This window comes from Eschscholzia californica, unplaced genomic scaffold (genome assembly GCF_041429995.1).
Source record: "Eschscholzia californica isolate CP2 unplaced genomic scaffold, dmEscCali1.0.p SCAF_4, whole genome shotgun sequence".
NCBI classification, from domain to species: Eukaryota; Viridiplantae; Streptophyta; class Magnoliopsida; order Ranunculales; family Papaveraceae; genus Eschscholzia; species Eschscholzia californica.
Genome location: NW_028238461.1, coordinates 38,619,488 through 38,642,690, shown reverse-complemented (window position 1 = coordinate 38,642,690; position 23,203 = coordinate 38,619,488). Strand labels below are relative to the sequence as shown.

Sequence of the window (23,203 nt, the reverse complement as noted above, 5' to 3'; positions counted from 1 at the left end):
TCGTTTGTCAGTATTAACTAGACAATCTTTTAAAACTCCTTTTAATATATAGTTCAAGAATATTTTGTTTCTCTTAATTGGAACGATCATGTTATTTTTTTCAAATTTTTTTTCTCTCTCTAGAAATTTCGTAGTCTTCATAACACATTATGAACTAAAATAACACTTGAATGTTTGCTCATAACATATTATTTTCCAATAAATCATTTTTGACGCGCGTCTTATAGAAAAAGCAGAGGCGCAAAAATAGCATATCTGCTTTTTTGCTTTTACTTCCTCTTTCTCGATCCACAATCTTCCACCTCATGGCCATGAGGTAGATTTATAGCCCAAACTCTGGAAGGTTGGTAACATATTTCTTACTGTGTTAATAGCTTGGCAGAACTCTGAGCACGGCTAAACCTTTGTCGCATAAAAGATGAAATGGATTTTTGAACTATAATCCAGCTTTAAAAAGTGCATGGATTGAATAATCAATTTAAGTAATTTCTTTATTTTATTTTTGAGTTTTTAAATCCATAAACTCTTCAATTTTAAATTGGATATCAATAAAATTTACACTTTTTAAAAATAATTTTCGTGATCTTTGAAAACAAGAATCTAATTTTATAGAAAAAGTTTTCCAAGGATTTCACTGATTGTTTGAGAAAGAACCAGCTATTTATAGATGCAATTCGTTGCTGCATATGCTCGAAGAGTAACCCTAGTTACAACCTGCGAAAAAGATAAAATCCGCGTATAAGAACATTTTCAAGGTGAGAAATTTAATTTTTCTCGAAGTTTATTTTAACAAAATGAGCTCTATTATGTAGTTTCAAATCCAAATTAAGAGGGCATTCCCTCTCAATCTCTCATGCATAAACATGTTAATTAAAAATAAACTCTCCATCTTGATCAGCACAACAAGCCCAAACTGAAGTCATGACTACCACTAGTATACTAGCATTTAACATCTTGTACATTCTATCTATCTTTTATAAAGAAAAAAAGAAGGCATAAAGTGTGTTAGAATATAGTAAAGGGTGAGTTTTGAGTGGTTTACCATCCACCACATGTATCATTCGGTGTTTTCCATGTGTCGAATTCATATTCATCGATCCGATTATTGTATTTGTGTCAGCTACCCACTTGAGTTCCTTGGCTGAAGACATCCTCCAAGAAGTCCTCCCCTGAAAAGAAGAAGAAAATCAACTGGTGAAAGTCATCCTTGCCTAAATGCTAATCATGGTGAAAGAATCAAATCATCAATGAGCTTTCAGAAATTTTGGCTTTTCTAAACTACAATACAGGAAAAGAAACAAAACCATATAATGTCAAGTTCTTGTTCTTTCGTCTAAAATAAATAATATTGCAGGGATTTGCATACTGTAATAAAATAAGAAAATGACTTCACTGCAATATGTAACCGAAAGAAAGCATTGTTGATCAAATGTGATTCATCTAAATCCAATAAGATTACACTCAATACATAGGGTGTGTAAGGTAACCCAACATGCGAGTGGCATGTGCGGCAGATGAAACTTAGTCCCGCATCGCTTAGGCGAGTGCATAGACCCTGGGATATAGGTGGAAGGCCAGTACCTTGGAATGTCATGCATTTTGGGTGGGTGTGAGAGCTCACTCCAGGAACAAAACACTGGGCCACTTGCTGGCTGCCAATGTAGGAAAATATCGGCATTCCCTGGGACTGGACCCGCTGCAGGAATCTACTACAATAACATAGTGGGGTGGACCAAAATGATTAAAACAAGTTAAAGAGATCCATTTTAGATCATCTTTAACCTAGTCTACTGTGTTCTTAGCTAACTAGCAAGATGAATGATTAGAAGAGAATAATTAAGCATTATCCAACAATGTATTCAAAGTTAATACAACTTGTTAATGGCCCGGGATAAGAGTTATCCGTCTCTCCATGGAGGCATTAAGGCATTATCCAAAAATGATTGGCTTTCATACATTATGATACAAATATAACAATAATCAACAAACAATTGTTTTTTGATCCCAAGTTACTATCAGTCGTTGCTTTAAATGTTCACCAAGTGTCATGCATCAAGATATAACTTAAGAATTAGGTTAAGATTATCCAGAGGTACGAGACATTCGCCTCTATGAAGATATAGTTAAGAAATCAAACATACTATGTGTCAAGCATATTAAAAAGAAAGATATATAAGAAAAAGAAAAAGAAGCAGAGTGGAAATTTTGATGCTTTTAAATATGAATGGTAGCTAACTCGCACTCAAAGGAATTCTAATATTTTGTTTGTATTGATTATCATAAGGGAACCTTCTAAAGTTTTGACCTAATGGGATACCCGGATCACCCCTCCTTAGTGTTGCTTAACATTATTGATCTCTCTTACTAGAAATATTGGAGCCATGACAGAGGAAGTTTCAGATTAGTATTAAAAGATCAACATTCTATGATACCAAATAACCAAACTTTTCTAAGGGTTTATCTTATTTATTCTATTAGTAACACTAATATAGGGAACACATGTAAAGGTCTCCTAATGTTGACAACAATATGACAACTAAGGGATATATAAAACCTAGCAATTCAACATATTTGGATATAAAGTTAACATAGTTTTATTTAGTTTAGTAGGTACATGTTTGTGTTTTTGCAGTCTAGATTGCTCTTTCATCTTCATGAATGGGAGTAATAATAAAAAAAAAATGAGGTCGCATCCACTGCCCTTACTTAAAATAACGAAAGCTGATTATGCATGCAAAGCATCCGCTTATGAAGTAATCGACATGGATGAATCATATAATGCAACTTTTTCTAGGGAAACTATCTTGTTACTAAACCATCCTTCACCTATTAACTAAGAGACTTTTTCATATATATAGACAAAATAACAATTCTCTTACAAGGGAAAACAGAATAACAAAATCATACTAAAAGAGCTAGTTACATGGGCCTATGGCCGATGTTTATGTATCCCCTCTGAAAACCAAGAGCTCTTAGTTTCGAGTCTTGGGATCTGTAGTTTCCTCTCTGTCTCAAGATTTATTCCATGTAATTTATAGGTACTAAATAAAGTAAAAGTAGTTCTTGTTTCAGGGCATGTTTAGGATATTCTTTATCATGACCTGTTTCGGATTCTTTATCTTGTCTTTAAGGCAGTTATCACATCTCCTGTCGTTTCATAGCATTTATATACGTATTCAATCCTTATGATGTATCCCGCTATATAACGAGATGATGTGATGTAACGAATCCTTCAAAAGAAAAAAAGTGAGAGCATTTCCGTTGATATCGTACTATGCCGCCACCCAAAGAAGACGCCTCACTCACTTAAGTCACTTATACAATATTATGATAGTAACACTAGAATGTGTTCAGAAATGATTACCACTTCATTAACCATTTTTATCATATTATAAGCAAAAGTCACCAGACACCAATCATCATGGTAGTGGCTACATGAAAAAGTTGAAAGCAAATTTAGCCTTCGTAAACCATTCATATATGTTTTAGAATTTTAATATTTTCCCCTACATATGAGTAGAGTGAATGATATGATTCGTTGCAAGTAGAGTTCATAACTAATTCAGTTTTTTGTCAATATAAATTTATAAAACTGGGTGTGCCTAGTAAAAAAGTTCGAGTTAGGGTTAGTTGGCTAACAGTAACAACTATACAAAACCCATGAACAAAAATAGAATACTACATAATGTTATTGGTATATGATATTGAGTCAGAGTACAAACTATTAAGATATGAAAACCGAGAAAAGTAAGATGGAGCAAAGTAGTTTCATGGCAATTTCAAGGCATAAATCAAACAAGACAAAAGTACAATTACCCAAGAAAGAAAATAAGATTAGATTATTGTTGGATTATAATATGATCAAAGCTAGCTGGTCTGCCACAATATAAAAAGCAATTTTTAATACCACTACTAATTAATATAAACAAATTTAAGTCCACCAATGATAAAGTAGTAATGGCATGACTCACGCTGGCAAGAGCTACTAGATCTCATCATCTTCTCCTGAGATGTGTATCTTTCGCGCCGAAGGAAGGTGATTCTTTACCTTTTCTTCTAAAGAAAGTGATCGCAGTTTCACCATAGATCTGCATCACAATTCTGTATCGAATATAATGTAAAGAATGATATTTAATTATGGCATAAAATATCGGCGGAGCAAATCAATAATCTGCGTTCATTTTCTTTTAGGGTATTTTTTGAATTACAAAAAGCCTGAAAGGTAAAGAATAACAGAAATAACTACTTGTTGAAGTCTAGTACTAATGCTGAAATAGATACCTTGGAAGCAATTCATTGTGATGGAAACTTACATGGAAAAAGAATAAGGCAAATGGATTAAATTCCCATACAAATATATGTATATATATACATACAAAAATAGGTTGAGTGGGACATTTTATTTGAGATGTTTAATAAAGGTTGAAGCTAATATCCCAAAATGAGATGATGAGGTGTACTTACGAAGATACGATAAACCTAAAAACCCAATAGTGGGACACGAGAGTACAATGTAATCCTATATTATTAGCTAGTAAGTCATTATTTTTAGTTATAACGTTTCACCTTTTAAATCAACTAATAAAAATTTAGACAGAGATGACATTAACCTAAAATAATATTTTTATGGATCTAAATCAATTTTGCACAATTACACAAAAGATGTACATACAAAATCTCACATTTTACCCCTTTAAGTGCATGAAAGTATCAGACGAATGTTAGACTCGATGTTGAGTCCATATCTACCATGACAAAACATTTTAAAAACTAAAACGGAGTACCCATGTTACATAGGTTTAGCACAATTATATCCTAATGTTGCTTCATAATTACTCCTTCAAACAAATCCAAAGAGAAAATTTCAAATAATGGAATCATATATAATAATATGATGCAGAGAACTAAGTCATATTGCTTGTTTTCACTAATAAAACAATTCAATTGGCCTTCTATACATGTGTGTTTGTGTTTATATATATATATATATATATATATATATATATATATATATATATATATATATATATATATATATATAACACATACAGAGAGATGACACTCTAACTGTCACTTAGATATAGGTCATCCAATGATATTGTTAAATTTATTTTGAATCCCCAAAATCCTGCATGTGCTTTCTAAGATTCTAATGAAAACACTTCAAATAGTACAAGGAGATGGATTATGGGGAACAGAAAAAAAAGAATAATTAAAATATGAGATCGAAAGAACATCTAACAGATAAGCTAGACTGTAAAAAAGTATTCAAAATATATAGAAACATATTTTATGTATGTGTGTGTATAAACAACCGTATTGTGATATTAAAATCGTAAAGAAGAAGAGTTTTAGTTTTTTTTAGGTTGTGTTATGAAAGGAAACTTGATGAGCATCTTGAAGCCACTAATTATAGGAAATGATTAAATGTTTATGATTTAATGCAGATTTTTCTAGAGTGGTTCATATTATTAACAATGAGAAAATGGGAGGCAACCTACAGGAGAGAGAAAAAAAAGAGATATTCAGAGAGAGCAAAATAAAGTTCTCTAAGTAATAGAGGAGCTACTATCCTCACAATAATCTCCCACTATTATTTGTTGGTTCTTCTTTTCGATGGACAATCAGGAGCCAATTGGCATCATATGAACCATTATTACTTTGGGATGAACAGAATCTGATCTAATTGTGCAATGGAATTAGTGTTAGAATAAATTAGTGAAACTTTTATATTTGGAGTTAGGATCTTCAACCTATGGGTGAGAAAAGTCATTGCTTGCAAAAATAAAAATAAGATGATAAAATAAATCAATCAAATATAAAAAATTGGGTTGAGAAAATTGAGGTTGGTTGAAGTAGAACCTCGTCACTTGCCTCTTTGTATTTATTATAGTAGTAAAGATAATGCTTTACCAGTTACATGGCTTGGAATCAATCAAGACAAGGTTAATGGGCTCATTACAGAGTACCCTAAACCCATCTAAGAGCAGACCAAGCTCTGTAGTGAAATTTTGGGTTGTTTGTGGTTCGTTTTAAGATGCAGTATGATGCATATCATGAAGAGGTATATTCTTGATAAATGTAGAAATTCTACCAGTAAGATTTTGTTAAACTATATTAGTATTGTTATGAAGTGAAATCTTCCGTTTGAAAACATATTTAAGTTCATAACACGAATTAAAGCAGAGTGAGAACCTTAAAAGGCTTCGTCAGTGCGGACTTTCACACATTATCTGCTGGACCAATAAACAGTCGAAACTCCTTCCTTCCTGGAAAGAGAAAAAGAAAAGTTATTTCATAAATACAAAAACTTGAATGATGCAAGCATTCCAAGTTGATGTTACGAGTAAAAGTACATTATAGTAAACTAAGAGAAAGTTTCCAAGTTATGTAACATGGATATTACTACAGGTAAATATATCCGGCATCAGTACGAGGTGTCTACCACAATGACCAGAAAAAAACCAGTAGACGGACGCACACGCTATCCTCGTCTTACTAATTAGGTCCGTCAAGTTCAAATATTTACTGAAGTACTGTATCTGATTGCCTCACATAAATACCCGAGCATCCAACAAAACAGAATTACTAAAGTAGTATCCATGTTAAATAGGTCCCCAGTAATCTAAATGCTATACGTTTTCGACAATATTTAAATGCCATATTTTAGACATAGATCTGCAACTAGATTTGACAGAATGAACATGTAAAGCAAAATGCTCTCCCATCTAACATGAACGGTATTGATTCTTCGATGGCTTATGCTACCTCCAACTTCGATTAAAATAAGAGTGGGCCTTTGGTCAAGTGTTGAGCAGGATGGAATAACTATACACATATATGTTATCTGTTCCATTTTTAATGTCATTAGCCATAGAAAAGTTACAGATATAAAGATAACAAGGCAAAATGCTCTCTGCCCAATCAACAATACTAACTCTTCGAATAAACACTCCCCTCTCACCCTAATTAAGAAAAGAGTGAGAATCGTCAAACAATGTTTAGATAACAAAAAATATTCAGATAATAATCAGTATTCTATCTCATTAGCCGTTCAAAAAAATACCACCTGCAGCCTTGATGGTAAACAAGCGGGGACCAATATTCAGATAACAATCAGTTTTCTATAACAAATAATTATATTGAGGAATAACTATACTAGATTTTCAAAATCAAAAGCAGAATAAGATAGGACCTTGGATACGACAGTACAGGAAGAAAAAAGACATTTATATAAACTAATTACTCTTCGTATATCTTGAAAACATATATCAAATGCTTCCTTCGGCAATGGAAGAAACAAGTGGGGACCAAAGATCTGTACAAACATATCGAAAATAATTTTAATTACTCTCCATTTCATGTGTCACAAGAATAATATAACGCATCCCAACAGTGGGAGAAACAAGTGGAGACTAGAAACTCATAGTTTAATGTCTTTTGCAAGACAGATTAAATTCTGTTCCTTTACTGGAGGAGTTACTGTTATGTTGTCATTGACCAGATTCCCAAAAACTTTCTCAAGTCCATATTGAAGTAAGATTCGGTACCAACTTTCCTCGTCTTTTAACGAGTGAAATTTTCATAATGAGTATGTTGTGTTTTTGTGGTCCAAATTTTCTTAACTAATTATGCTTACGTTGAAATAAGCACCTCCTTTCGCATCAATGCAACTTGAGAGAACTATTAGCAAATTCAAAATTTATTTAGCCTTTCTTTGACCTGTTATCTTTACGAAATTCAATATCATTCTTTAGACCCACTTTTCTTTCTTTTGGCTAGTCTATATGCTTTCTCATTGTGCCATTTTAACTATTTAATGAAGACTTTATATCTTACAATCTTTTTGTGCAATTCTTATAATCTAATGAAAACTTCAGATATTTTATCTCCTATACCACTTTATCTTCTTGGCTAAATAAGGCTTAAATTATTTCAATGTTCCCTGCAATCCGTACACTCTGATATGACAAGAAGTGTGTTTCTTCATGAATTTATAATTTTATATTTTCTTGATCTTAACAAGTTTTCGCTATTCACCAATGGCTTTTACATTTTTAGTGAGAACTGATAAAATAAATAGTCTCTAATTCTGCCAAATGTTTTCACCTAAATCATAATCCAACAATCAAAAACTTAAATATTTCACAATGACCATATCAAATTACACAAATGTCTTCAAATGCAATCACTTTGATGTGCATAACATGAGATTGTGTACGTATATTTTGTGTATTTGCACAAACTTACACTAGGTTTATAAAATACCACTCTAGGTTAACTTGTATGTAATTTAAGAATCCTGACAAAAAGTAAAAAGATGTTGTAGTTTTAGATAAATGACCCACTAAGTCTAAGACAAGATGATATCTATACGTTCGTCCCTCTTATCATGATCATAGCTTCTGAGAGACCGAGACAAAAGGATTATGCATACATTATCCATCTTTAGTCTTCGAAAAGTTATGCAAGTAAAATTTCTATTTTAGGAAGTATATATTTGTCCAAATACTATGTAGCTTAAGCATTTCCATCGCAACAACAATTTACAACTTTTACCTGATTTCGGTACACGCTCTTACACTTGGAATATACCAGTAACCGTACAAGATTGTCAGGTGAGATATAGATCGAATATATTATTTCATATACTGGCCATGGCAGAGACATGAGAAGGTTTCGTCTAACTGCAAGAACCTGAAAAGTTTATAAGTAAATACTGGAGTGGCTAATCAGAGGAATATTAACTGCTGGAGCACCAACAAAACATAAGGATGAATAATATCCTGAATTACCAGAGGCATAAAAATAATGCAAATGGGTAAATCTGAAAGCAAAGAAAGCAACAGGGAGGTCATAATAGCCATAGTGAAAGGAATTCTATGTTAGTGGAATAGAATGCAAACATGGGCAAGATTAAAACATGTATTTGGATTTCTTATCTCCAGAGTCCGGAGATCTTGTAAATACTTTTCTTTTTAATACAATTAATTCAAAGTTTCAGAAAAAAAAAAGCAATCTAACTGGCAGGAAATGATAGAAGCGTGAAATCCCAAATAATCATATAAAATAACAAAAGAAAGCAACACAAATTAAAACAGCACAGCTTTGGACCAAACGGGAAGCAATGTCTTTAGCACATAGATGAGGTCAAATGAGAACAAACTCCAATTTATTGTTAGTTGTTGTATTCATACAAAATGGCCATTCCAACCCCAAGAAAGTAATGTTGACATTACCTCAATGTACATTAAGAACAAACTCCAAGTTATAATCTTCTCAAAAAGAGGCTTCACTTGAAATAACACAATAAGTCAATCTCAACAATTATCAACATTTTAACTGACTTCTTGACGAAGAAGTGAAAGCACATTCCTCTTCAATGTCGTTACGCTCCATTTGAGATGTAATTATCATTGTAAGATAATACTTTTTGAAAGAAGTCTTAGCCGGTTTTCAGGTGGTTTTCCAAGAACAAAAACGTAGAGTGCCTGTTAGACAAACAAAGGTCCAATGGATCTCTTTCTAGTTCATCAAATGCCTCGGTCTAAGAATTTTTCTATAAGATACCCCAACTCACTCCTCACTCGGCTGCCTTAGGAACTCTGAGTCCAAGTACTAAGTTGTGTAATAATAGCAAGTTATACTATCGGTATCGGACCAGTTAGAGATAACTAGTAATCAGGTAAGGATATAGCAATTTGTATATATCAGCTACCCTAGATACCTCCATATGAACGATCAGGTCTATATCATTTCTCACACAATAAACATTATAAAAGAGAATCTTGCTTGCAGTAGAACTATTTTAAAATACTTCGATCCGATACAAAATATCAAGTCAACTTCTAACAAATAGGCAATGATTTCCTCTTCGGTGAAACAACTAAAAGAATCCGACAAATCTATAAACCACGACATGAAGACCAAGTAACTAAACATATACCTCACTAAAGATGTTTCCAATGCCAACCTAAACCATTCTAAACCTAATTTTGTATTTTTTTTTCTCTTACATTTAATCCTAAAGCCATCAACATTCAAATATAATAACAGTGATGGTATTCGATCTCTTCCTTAACTCGTATTTAGGGGACTTCAAATTTTTCATAAAGTACCCATGTTAGGGAGTTCTAGGGCACCAATGTGCAACCATAACCAAAGTAAACTTCACAACTAAAAGAACAATAATGTGAGAGAGACAAAGCCGTAATTCATACACAGAAATAATAGTGAAGAAACATTTTTAAACCCTAATTTTGATACAGAGAAGATTTACTAGAGAGGGGGCAAAAAACCTGTTAACTGAAAGGGGAAGAAAGTTTCGCGCGCAAAAAGGAAATCCCTAAGCCTGTTAACTGAAAGGGGGCACTTTGAGATTTATTAAAGAGGGGGCAAAAAAGATTTACTCCAGAGGGGGCAAAAACCTGTTAACTAAGGGTTATTTCCCTAATGACCCCAAACTTTGTGACCAGCTTCCCGCCTGGCCCCCTACTTTACGAGAAATACCCATATGGCTCCCTTCCGTTATAACACCGTCACTCTCTCTCCTCCATCATTTTTTCTCTCTCTGCCAACTCACGCCACCTCATCACCTTCTCTCTCTCTCTTGGAAAAAAAAAATTTCTAGAGAGAGAGAGGAAGAGAGAAATTTTTTTTTTTTTTTTTTTAGTTTGAAGGTCGCCGGCCGGAAATTTGGCCGGCCGGCGACCTCTGCCGGAGAAGGTGATGAGGTGGCGTAACAGATGATGTGGCGTGAGTTGGCAGAGAGAAAAAACATGATGGAAGAGAGAGAGTGACGGTGTTATAACAGAAGGGGGGTCATATGGGTATTTCTTGTAAAGTAGGGGGACAGGCGGGAAGCTGGTCACAAAGTTGGGGGCCATTAGGGAAATAACCCTTAACTGAAAGGGGGCACTTTAAGAGTCTAGGGTTTATTCAACTTTACAAACTTTTTGGCTTCAAAGTGCCTACTTTCTTGACTTCTTCTGGGAATCCCATAATATATTTAATTACAATTTGGGAATGGAGTTATTCCCTTTGAGGTCCCCTACTTTATGATTAGCTTCCTTTTTTACCCTATTTTTCAAAAAAAATTTGATAAATGACCCTATCTTCTCTAAGTTGTTAGTCAACTTTAATAAATGTTTTTCTTTGAATTAACCTTCACTTACAAAATAGTTTCCTCCAGAGGTGTTCGTTGGTTTCGTATCTGGTATTTTGGAGCCATCTGTTACTAAATTGTTCATAGTTTAGTTCATGGTTTGGTTTCGTATCTGGTATGTGAGTTTCATTAGTTTCTGACGAGGTACCTTTAGTGTTTTCTTTTTTAGTACCCATATCTATCTTGCAAACCCAACCAAACTAACTCGTTCAACAAAAAAAAAAACCAAACTAACTCCAACCTAGTGGTATGAAATCAACCCAACCCAATTAATAGATGTCCATCTTTCCAATAAGAGTTGCCCATTCAATTATCCAGCTCAATCATGACAACAAAGCCAACTACATATCCATCCCTTGACCACCCATCCACCCTTGGAAAACCACCCATCCACATGGGTAATCACCACAAAGTTACTTCATTGAACCATAAATCTAAGTTATATTATGGAATCATAACTCTATTTCATTCAACATTAACTCTTTTCTCACGGTCATAAAGCAAACCGAAGAAACAAATTCTAAACCGAAGGAACAATTTCTTAATTGTTTTTCTTTCATTCAAACAAATTCTAATTGAGATTCATCCCTTAATTGTTTCCATTTAAGTCCAATTCCAACCATTAAAAAACAAATAAGAAACAAAGAATATAAAGTTGAAGTCATGAGAAGATATTTTAAGCGAATTGTTATAGATGAATCATCGTCACAATTCAATAAGCTTCGTAAAGATTCATAAAAACAGTAAAAATACAAGAATTTGGAAGAAAATCGCGATGATACTGTATTGTCATCGTGATGATGTTCTATTGCAACGATTTTAGAAGATAAAACTCGTCAAGGACAACTCTAAGTATATAAATAGTCAAAATTGTATGAATCAATAAAAGTCTTTTTCTTATAACGTATGATTTTTTTATTTCAATTGACTTAAATGTGCCCCCACATCAGAAAAATCATGGCCTCGCCACTGGTTTGGTTAGTGATTTTTTAAACCGTTAGCAACCCGCTTATGGTTTGTTTCGGTTAGATTGACTTATAGAATCAAGACAACACTTTCTAGTTGAAGAACAATCAAACTAACATCGTAAGACAAACACTCCGAACATTGAAGAAATGTCTAAGCTACAATATAATCACCAAGGAAATGGGTGTCGAACAAAGTGAAAAGAAGTCAACAATTCAAATTCAACATTGATCCTCATTTAACTTGTCCATATACTTCAATGTCAATCTGCAAAAGTAAAACAGAAACGAAGAAAGTGAGGTATTAAACAAAAGAAATTGAAATAACATGAATAAATTGGAAAATATGACTTAAAAGTTCAAAAACTACCGGATCAAGAGCCAATCATTTATCATCATACTTTAAATCAGTGATACTACCTAAAATTGAGGCCTCTTCAACTGGATAAACTTTCAAAAACATTAAAAGAAAAAATTGTTATATTAAAAAAATATATATAATTAACTTAATAGCCAACGATATTAATTCAAACATTATGTTCCCTCATTCGAGATCCTCAAATTCGTCCATAGAAGTTCGTAGGTTGATCTGTTCGTGTTGGCGCGTTATCCAATTTTGAGGGCATATCAAAGCCTCAATTATCCTTGCTGATAAACTACTTTGGAATGGATCAAGGATTCGTCCACCAATACTAAAAGTTGATTCAAAAGCAACAGTAATAACATGTGTTGCTAGAACATCTCGTGCAATGTCTGATAAAATCTTGAACTTGTTTGATTTATCTTTCCACCAACTCAATATATCAAAGTTGGGATCTAAACGACTTTCTACTCCTTACATCAAATGTCTCTCAAACTCACTCTAATATTCCAAGTTGTCTTTCTCCTTTACACGCTTTTTGAAGCCAGTTGATCGTAAGATTTCCATATCGACTTTCTTCTCGCTATTCACATTTTCATGTGAATTAATTGTTTCACTTTGTTATCATCATTAAAAGGGTGAAAACACTTATACTTGTCGTATAATTCCTCAATAGTTCTCTTAACCTTATATGTAAACAGACTAGCTTTATCCTCACCGCACAATATTTCCAAACAATATTTCCAAATAATATGATTAATAATTTTCTCATAGTTACATCGATATTTGTCACACTCTTCTCTCATATTCTTTGCCACAAACTATAAAAAATGATCTTTATTTTCAGCCCACAATTTCAATTGAGTATGAATTATGCATAATTGTCGAGAAAAATGTATTAGAAGTAAATGTAAAGATTAAAAAGTTTCAAAGTAGCGTCATAAAAGACTTTTAGAAACTTAATGTTCTGCACTATCTAATATAAAATAGGTTGAGTTTCATCGAGTTGCGACATGTAAACACACAGTCTTCTTGATCTTTCAACATATGTTTAAAATTTGTGCGTTCTTGTAGGGCAAGAGCTATGTAGTTAGTCTCGACCTCGGTCCGGTTGAAGGCCGAGACAGGGACGAGATTGAAACGGACTGAGATTTTCGGCCGAGACAGCATGCGTAGCTATTAGCTAATAGCCTACTTATAAGTAATAACTAAGTACTAATTTATTTATCTGGCTCTTCGTTACCTCATAATTGTCTGGATTATAAACATAAAATTACTTTAGTCATTCATCATAAACAAAATCTTATCATAGTTTACTTCAATAGTTGAAAATAATAAGTGATAACGAAGTTCATACTTTATAAGTATTCAATAACTAATAAATTTAATAACTAATATCTAATAACTACTAAGTCTAATAACTAATAAGTTTAATAACTAGTAGTACTACAACTATGTTGCTTCGTTTAATCGCTATCACCCTCAAATTCACTTCCATTATCTTCAACTTCTACATTGATCCCGCTTCGGTGTTGCGATAACAAAGCTTCAAATTGATAAATTTCATCAAGATTTTCATTGTCTTCATCTAAGGGGCTATAAGAAGGCTTACCACTTGAGTTACGTGTCTGGGTTCCTGTCCTTGTGCTGTCAAACCCACCAACCCTAGTTGCATCACAAATTTCTGTCCATGACATGCCAAAATCATTCGTCATATCGTCATCCTTCGACGGCTTAACCCACTCGTTGTCTTCATCTAACTCTGGCAAGAAAATAAGATAATCATCCCCTTCTGGATCATACTTAATTTGGTCATATATTATACCTAAATTCTAGTCTTTTGTTGTATTGAACAAATACATATTCTCTTTTTCAAATGAATCTGAAATAGAAGTTAAAATCAATACATGTTCTAATATTATCATATTAGTATAATATATATTATTTGAATGAATTTCTAATATGATCGTCACATGATCATGCACTCCAATTTCACTCACATAGTGATGCACTGCATGTAAAACTCAATACGATCATTGCAAACTTTCTAAGAGTTGGAACGTCTAAAACGAAAGGAGACTCTATAACAATATTTTATGATGAAAAGTTCTAAAGTATTAGTAGTTAGTAAATTATTAAGACTATTTAAAAAAAAATTACAAACTTACGAAGCATGATATTTTTTCTTGCTCTCAAGGTTGGAGGTGAGCCTATTATGGCAACTCCATCTTTATACTTCCTCAATTCATTAAAAATTTGATCATGCAGTTCTGGATTAGGTACACCCTTACCAATCACTTTGTGTGATCCCTAATTTTCAAATATTTTACATTTGTCTCTATCTCATGCTGAGGAATATCATAAAAATCGCAGGATTTCAAGTAATATTCAGCTGCATGCAAGTCATGGTGGAGTTGATTATCCAACCTCATGTGAACCTTCAAAAATCTTGACTGTCATGTTCTTCAAATCTACCTCCAAATTCTTTTCGATTTTATCTTTAGCTTTATCCATCACTTTAAAGAGGTAACCTATACATGATTTTTGTTCAGTATCTACCAAACAAACAACATCAACTAATGGAGTCATCACTCGACGTGAAACAAATACATCACTCCAAAATTTATGTTTTGAACTAATCTCATCATCCTTCTTTGCATAATCCGAGTTAAGTCATTTGCATGTTGCGAACAACATTTGTATTGCACTTCTGTTTTGATGGATGCTCTTAAGTGTATAAAAAGAAGTAGCAATCTTGTAATGCAAGATCTATGCAACTTTCTTCCATTCGTTAACTACCGCATCAAACCAATGACTCTTCCATGGTTGTAGGCAATAGTTACTAAGCTTATACCTTTACTTATTGTCAGCTTTAGCTCTGCTATCTTTTCTCCTAAATCTTGAAGTAGCAAATTCACGCAATGTGCCGCACAAGGTGTCCAATACAATTTCGGATATTTCTATTCTAACAAAGAATCCGTCAACTTAAAATTTGATAAGTTCTCTATAACGAACTATATTAAAAATAATATGTTAGTTTTAACTCGTTACTCAAACAAGGATTGAACTTTAAAGTATTTAAAAATCAATTGATTGCCTGAAGTATATTATCAGGTCTCACATCTTCACTCACATCAGACATTTCTTCAACGATATAATTGGCATCCTTAATTTTATCAGAAGCATCAACAGACTTCAAGAACGTATTGCCCTTCGAACAATTGACTAAAAATTAATCAATGCTCGCCCTTTAACATCTGTCCAAAAGTTAGACATTAATATAAAACATCCATATGTCAACCAGTGTGTACTAAAGTCCTTCACAAATTTGTTCGCTTTTTCCAAGTGAATATCGAATAAATTAGTTCGCACTTGACGATAAGATGATGCTGACATTCCCAATTAAGATGTAAGTACAATTAACTTAGAAATGTTAACGAGTTATCTATGATATAATTTCTATATTAAATTTAAATATGATATTACTTTTACCTCTTTCATATTCTCCAATTGCATGAATAATTTCTTGGAAGCTCTGATAATGCACCGCATTGAATAAAATCTCCGCTTCTAACATCCATCTAGCAATTGTTTTCCAAAATTCTTCCTTCAACTTTTCCTTAATACTCCCTTCGTCGCATATTAAGAGTCTCACTTTCCTTATTCCTTATAGAAATGTCTAATTTTCTTTTTTATCATATAAAATTCACCAACTTTTCAACAATGCCTTTATCTTGATTTAATTAAAAAATTATAATCACATTAATGGAATCAAGTAGAGAGGTCATTAAATTCAAGTCAACTACAAAAAACACATCAATTGAAACTTTTTTTTGTTTTGTCCAATAAAAATTAAATCATTTCCATACCTACTCCATTTAGATTTTCTGCAAGAATATTTTCATTCTTGCTTACATAAATATTAAGCCTAAGTAGCAAAATTTCAATTCTCTGACACTTACAAAAATCCTATAACATTTTCTACCAAGATAGGGTCACATTGGGATTGAGAAGGAAGATTCTCGTGATGCTCCAACAGATCTTTACTCATGTGCGGAATCTTATAATTATTGCCTCCATTTACTTTCATTATCTCAATCATACATTGTCACATTGTTAGAAAATTACGGTTAAGATTTTTTGTCGGTAAACTGAAGAAGACATTTTCAACTGCATGAATCAATTCCTCAATGCTTTTAGGTGTTTCTTGATTTTGTAGTGACTGAGTTGCTCGACAAAATCCAAAATCCAACACGTTCAAACAGGACTATTTGGCGGTTGGCAACACAATGGGATATCAAGTCCAATGTCGGAGACAACTTGAAGAAACTCAACATCATTTGGGTTGATATGTGGTTTTGCATTGTCTTGTTGAATATAAATAGCTTCAGAGATACGATCAAGTGGTCATTTTTCTTTAATGCTCGCAGAAGTTTTTCAATTAAGTTAGATCGAATAACATCTTTATTCACGGATGTTATAGGCTCCGTCTCTAAAGTACCGGCAACGCGATTCTTACTGTTTCTCATTGCTGGCACTTTACATGTAAAGAAAAAAATTCCATTTTTTCCTGAAAATTCTTCATTACTTGCAAAATCAATTCTTGGTCTAGCAACAACAACCATAAACATAACTTTTACCATAAATCGTTTACTTTGACAAGTAGGATATGGATCTTCTTCATCTGGGAGAACATAATACTTTTGAGATTCTTTAGTCATGTAGAACCATTTTTCATCAATATGAACATAGTTATACATATTTTGAAAAATTAGATTGCTAGAAAGACTACTTTGATTAAGCATTGAGAAACAAAAATGAAGTCCTGCTTTCTTGTTTTCATTCGTTAAAGATGGGTTTAAAGCATTAGAATGTGGTCTAACCATACCTTCTTTTATCCGTCTATGAAGTGTATCTTTTGAAACTTTTAAAGCACTCGCCATGGACCGAATATTTGTGCAACATCGTACAGGAATTTCAAAATCTTATTACGATCAATTTGGATTCTTTTGGGGCCAACATAACCAGAAAATCTTTTGGATACGTTAACAATTTCTCCATTAGCGATGCATTCTTGAGGACGATTCCAAATCCGATGTATTGTTTTTGTACTTAGAGAAAATAATGTTTCCGTATCACTGATGGTGTCTCCTTGTAGTTTTTCATTATCACTTAATTTCCAAAGGTGATCTAAAATATTTTGACGTTTTTGATTGGATAGCTTTCTTTTATAACCAGAAATAAAGTGATGTGAGGAATTCATAATGTAATTTTTGTAGTGAAAGAGAAGAAAAGATATTCTAGTGCATTTTACTTTTTTTTTGAAAGTAGTGCATTCTATTTGATGTTAGAAGAGAGAAAGAAATATTAGAAGATGAAGATACCAAATGGTAAATATATAGTGCTAGAATTATTTACTCAAAATGCGTGCAATTTAAATTTAGGAACCACATTTGAGAAATTAAAATTAAATTTCACATTTGAAAAATCAAAATTTAACTTTGAGCAATCTGGAACTCAAATAATGGAGCCAAACCCAAATTCAACTTTGTTTCAAAAATCTTACTTTCAAATATGGTTTGGGTCTAGTGGAGCCAAATTCCAAACTCAATTTTTATTAATAGAGTTAATTCCAAAGCAAACTTTTGATTTAATGAAGTCTAATGAAGTAAAGTATTGTAAAATCAAAATTAGTTTGAACAAATTTACAATTTCAAATTGTGGAGACAAATTCAAATTTATTTTTGTGGTGAAAGTCTTCATTAGCAATATTGCTATGGATGTAGTAGAGCGAAATCCAAATTCATTTTTTTTTAAATGGAGTCAAATCCAAATCAAAGTTTTGATTTAAATGAGTCCACTTTAATTTGTTGGAATAGTACTTGCAATAAAAGCATATTGACATTTAGTGAGATAGAAAAATGAAAACTCTCTAACATTTAAAATGCTTTTCAACAATGAACAAGGGTACAAATGGAAGAACAACATATATGAAAAAAAGTTAGAGTTCCAAAGTACGAATCTTAAAATGAGACACAGGGAGTAAGATTATTTTGCTAAAGTGTGGTTTGCTTCATTTTATCGAAGTCCGGCTTCATATGTTTATCCATACGACTTCTAACATCACTTGCTACTTTCAATTTTTTGGTAGTTGAACTTCAACTATTTTTTCGACTCCATCATCTCCTTCAGTCACTACAACTCATCGTCAAAGAATTCATTGATTAATTCCTTCTTCTTTTGTTTATCATTTTTCTTCTTCGTCGAGTCTTGAATTTTCTTGATGATTTCAATGGTTAATTGTTTTAGGACATGCCGAAACTTATCCTGATTTTTGCATCATATGTTCCTTCAATCGAGTAATCCTACGTGCATTTTCTTAGCACACAATTTGCATGTAATAACCCACTTGTTATAGTTAGCTAAAAACTTTTTGAAAGTACCGTATTGTCCCTCAGCTCTACTCGTGGAGGTGGTTTCGTATTGGCTTATTTGGTTAGCCTAATAACGCACAAACTGTTTCTTCTAAGCATTTCCTATATATCCGACCATTTTATCATTTGTCATTCGTCAAAAAACTCATCCACAGTTTTATTAAGCTCATCAGTTTTATGATCACAAATCATCTTCTTTAAGAATATAGTTGCATGAGAATAACTTTCATGCTTATATGCCATGTACATAAGATATGTTTTGCATATGGATACGCAACTTCTTTCGATAATCATAACGTGTTCTCTGTTAGGAATAAAAACGTAAGGGAGGTCACCCGTTTTATACAACTGTATGACACATTCTGGAACCCATTTATAATGTTATGTGTCCCCTTAGTGCATAAACGCACCTACTATTGTGAATGACTTTTCCTTTTAAAAATGTCGAGACAGCTTGAAGTAGCTTATACCGATTTGTCTTGCACGTGCAGTCAAGGATCAATATGTGAAGAAAACATTAATCAATTCTACGTACTTTAGATGTAAAAAAAAACTTTAACCTGATAGACTTCTCCTCACACCCTATACTTCAGGAGGTAATGGTATTTGGGTAACAACTTCGTAATTTTTTACATTTGCCGACCTCCTTCACTTTATTTCACTTTCAACATGATCCTCTCGTTGTGTAGAGTTAACATCGAAGTAAGATTAACTAAATTTTTTTAGTTTTATATGCAACAAAACTTCTTTAGGTCATACTCCACTTTTTGTCAATCTCTTGATAAGTTATCGTTCATCCTTTATTTACTGGGCAACAAATGAATGACCAGTGAGATCTTGCGATAGTGGGGGTGGTTGTGACATCCATTCAGTACTTCATGCTCCACTTGTTGTGCTCCATCTATTCAGTACTTCATGCTCCACCTGCATATGTACCACCCTAGAATAACGAAACAAATTGAATGATCACTTGCCTTCATTTTTTCAGTATTTTTATCGTTTAACTAGGACACAAATATTTCGCTTCGCAATTCTATGCACCACGTACCCAACAACAAACACTCTTGACTCAAAAAACTAAAAAGTTGGAAAGAATTTTGTTAGCAGTTGGTACAGGGTATAAAACAAATTGGAGTGTTTAAGTAAGAGTAATATACTTACTAGGTCGTAAAAAGTTCACTGAAGTCAGAAAATTCAGCTCTTAAAGGTATGGCCCCATCCCGAAAAGATGATGTTTGTGAGCAAAAAATTTTTGTAAAAGTATTGCGAAGTATAGAAAATTCGGAGTAGAGAACATAAAAGTTCCAACATTCAATTTTAATTTTATAATTTAGTGACACACTGCAAGAAATGTGTTTATAATTCGTAATAGAACCCTAGAAATTATAATGAAAAATTTCATGGCAAAAGAGAAAATTTGCGACGAAACTGCATGTTACCTTTTAATCCTTTCACCACGAATTTATTTTGTGAAACCAGACTTAATTCCCTCGTATTAGAAAATTATTAAAAAAATAAAGAAAACAATGTGTGGGGCTTACCACATAAATATCATCAATTTCTGTTATAGAAATTTTTGTAATAACTTCTTCAAGTGAAGATTAGGAAGTTTAAAAAAAAGGAAAAGAAAATAATGAGGTGATGGAAGTTGTGTTAGCCGGCTACAAAATTTTGGATGAGGAAAAGAAAAAGGATTAAAGGATAATTATTTTCCAAAGAAAGTGTAAGAAGTGGAGTAGAAAGAACAACTATTAGAGTTGACTAATGATTTAGAGAGAAAAACATTCAAAATTAAAAAAAAGGAGAGGCCAAAAGAAAAAAATAGTCATAATCTAAGGGCCAAAAAAAATAACCCTTTGAAAAATGAAAAAATAACAAATATTTATTTCTTGGGTGGTTTACGGAAAACAACATTTTTTAGTGTACTGGTGAAAGAATATCACACAAAAGTATGAGGTCACTACCATTTTGATTTTTTTTAGTTCGATTGGTCATTGAGTAGCAAACATCAGTTAAATTGAATAAGGAGGGACTGTGAGGGGTTTTTAGTTAGTTTTTAGCTAACAACTATAATAGAAATTCGTAAAATGATTAAAATAAATATTCATCTACCAATTGAATTTATTTTAAATAATTATTCTTTTATATCACAATCTCGAGAAGGGTAGTGCTTTCAAGGTCGGTCCTGGCCCAAAGCGAGCAAAGTCTCGCTTCAGCCACCGAATATTGGTGCCACATTTTCTTTAAATTGGGGGAAATGTTATATACACTTACCGCTTTTACCCGCTACAGTCACGGTTGTCCACCCTCACAAGTTATTTCCATTTTTACCAAACACACTCACTTGTCATACACACTCACTTGTCATATACACTCACAGTTTGGTCAAATGTCTTGACCAATTTTAATTGGTAAGATGAAACCAACCCTATACTCAAATTATCGGAAAGATGAAACTGATGTGTAACATAAGTCATCAGTATAGTCATACCGATAGACAACAGAGACCAACATTCAGAGACAAGTTTGATAAGTTTCTGTCGTTAAGATAAAATTTCTCGAATTGGGGGTGTCTCAAAATAAGAGATAAAAATAGACTTTCAAATTTGGGGGTGCCCGGAAAAAGAATTACCAAATGAGACCTGGTAAAGAAACTAGAATCAATAAAGAGGGTCGTTTTTTTTTTGTGGAACTCGACTACGATCTTCGTATGTCGTTACATTTGGCACTTGATACATCATAGATGTGATAAGCTCGATAACCGCCCACTCAAACATTAACAGAACCGGGCCTATAGCCCAACAAGACATGGCCTAAAACCCAACAACATTATTTACACCCAAATAATCCCAATTCAAATAACCAAAGATTCCACCTTCTCTAGGATTCGAACCTGGGACCTCCAGGGATTTCTGGAGTTTATGTCAACACATTGGAACCACTTGGGCTACCAACTGTTGACACTAAAGAGGGTCGTTGAAATCTCCCCATCATAAGAGCATCTCTAATGGGACACTCTAACAAACACTCTAAAAGTCTAGTTGTCAAGTGTCAAATGAAGATTCTCTTTCCTAAGTGTCAATATATAGACACTCCAAACTTTTCTTGTCTCCAATGGAGATCTCTTAAACCTCTCTACTTAATACACATGACACTCTTAAAATGAATAGGAAAAGAGTAGTTAAAAAGCAAGTGTTTCTATTGGTTTAAATTTTAAAGTAACACTTGGAGAGTCTCAAGAAGACACTCTAGTTTTAGAGTGTCTCTATAATAAATGCTCTTACATAATCATGAAGTGTTAAATAGAGTGTCCCATTGCAGAAATTTTTTTAACAAAATCTCTAAAAATCCTATGTGGCACTCTAAGTGTTAGAGTGTCCCATTGGAGATGCTTTAAGGTCCACCTCTCCATCCCTACTTCTTACAGGTTACACATGGCCGTGGGTTTCAAATTTAGCCCATCTTTGTGACTCACCCCCATATTTATGGCGCAGTCAAAATTAGCCCCAAAACCCTCATTCTATCAATCAAATTTAACTTTCGTTTTTACCATTTCATTTTAAACTAGTTTTTCCGATATCATTTCTTTCCAGGGGCGGCCCTGGCCCAAAGCGAGCAAAGCCTCGCTTTGGGCCACCGAATTTTGGGGGCCTCATTTGTAAGGGGCGCTTATAGAGTTCAGTCAAGATTGGAGGCAAGGACGCATTTGGAAGCCCACTATGTAACGGGAGAGGGAGGAACGAGCAGCTATCCAACTAACACAAAAGGGCGGGCCCATCCTTTTTAACCCAATTCATTCCTTTCTCTAAATAAGGGTAGGCCCCACTTTATTACTCTACGGTTTTCCCTCTCACTCTATTACTCCTCTTTTGTCTTTCCCTGTATTCATATCTCTCTAGGTGGCCTCTCTTTATTTTCAATTTTTTTTCTATTCCAAGTTTATTTTCAATCCTTTCCAAAAAAAAAAGTTCATCTTCAATCCATATCACACTCTCTCCCTCGTTTTTTTGTTACATCACTCATTGCATATGTATAATTATGTAATTATATATTAATATATGCATCACATATATAGTATATATTATTTTCATTAGAATCAATATACAAAATTAGATCTTTAGAAGTATATGTAACATTTAGTTTCTACTTCTTGTAATGAAAAGTTATTAAGCATAGCAACATGCTAAAGATGACAACCACCAAAGAGAATAAAACTTTACATAAATCTCAAAATAGTGAATAAACCATGTAAACACAGATCTTTTATTAATTTATTTAT

General features: G+C 33.1%; 1 long non-coding RNA gene across 2 annotated transcripts; it reads right to left on the bottom strand.

The window, feature by feature from the left end:
- Positions 1-477: 477 nt before the first annotated feature.
- LOC147544544 (uncharacterized) lies at positions 478-10,385 on the bottom strand. 2 transcript variants are annotated; one of them, XR_015223109.1, is made up of 7 exons: positions 10,299-10,360; positions 8,560-8,697; positions 6,196-6,269; positions 3,972-4,101; positions 3,817-3,876; positions 1,043-1,169; positions 478-714 (listed from the first exon to the last, which is right to left on the bottom strand). It is a non-coding gene; the product is annotated as an uncharacterized LOC147544544 (long non-coding RNA). The 2 variants fall into 2 exon arrangements; XR_015223108.1 differs by lacking the exons at positions 3,817-3,876; positions 8,560-8,697 and having other exon boundaries at positions 10,299-10,385.
- Between the last annotated feature and the right edge of the window lie 12,818 nt (positions 10,386-23,203).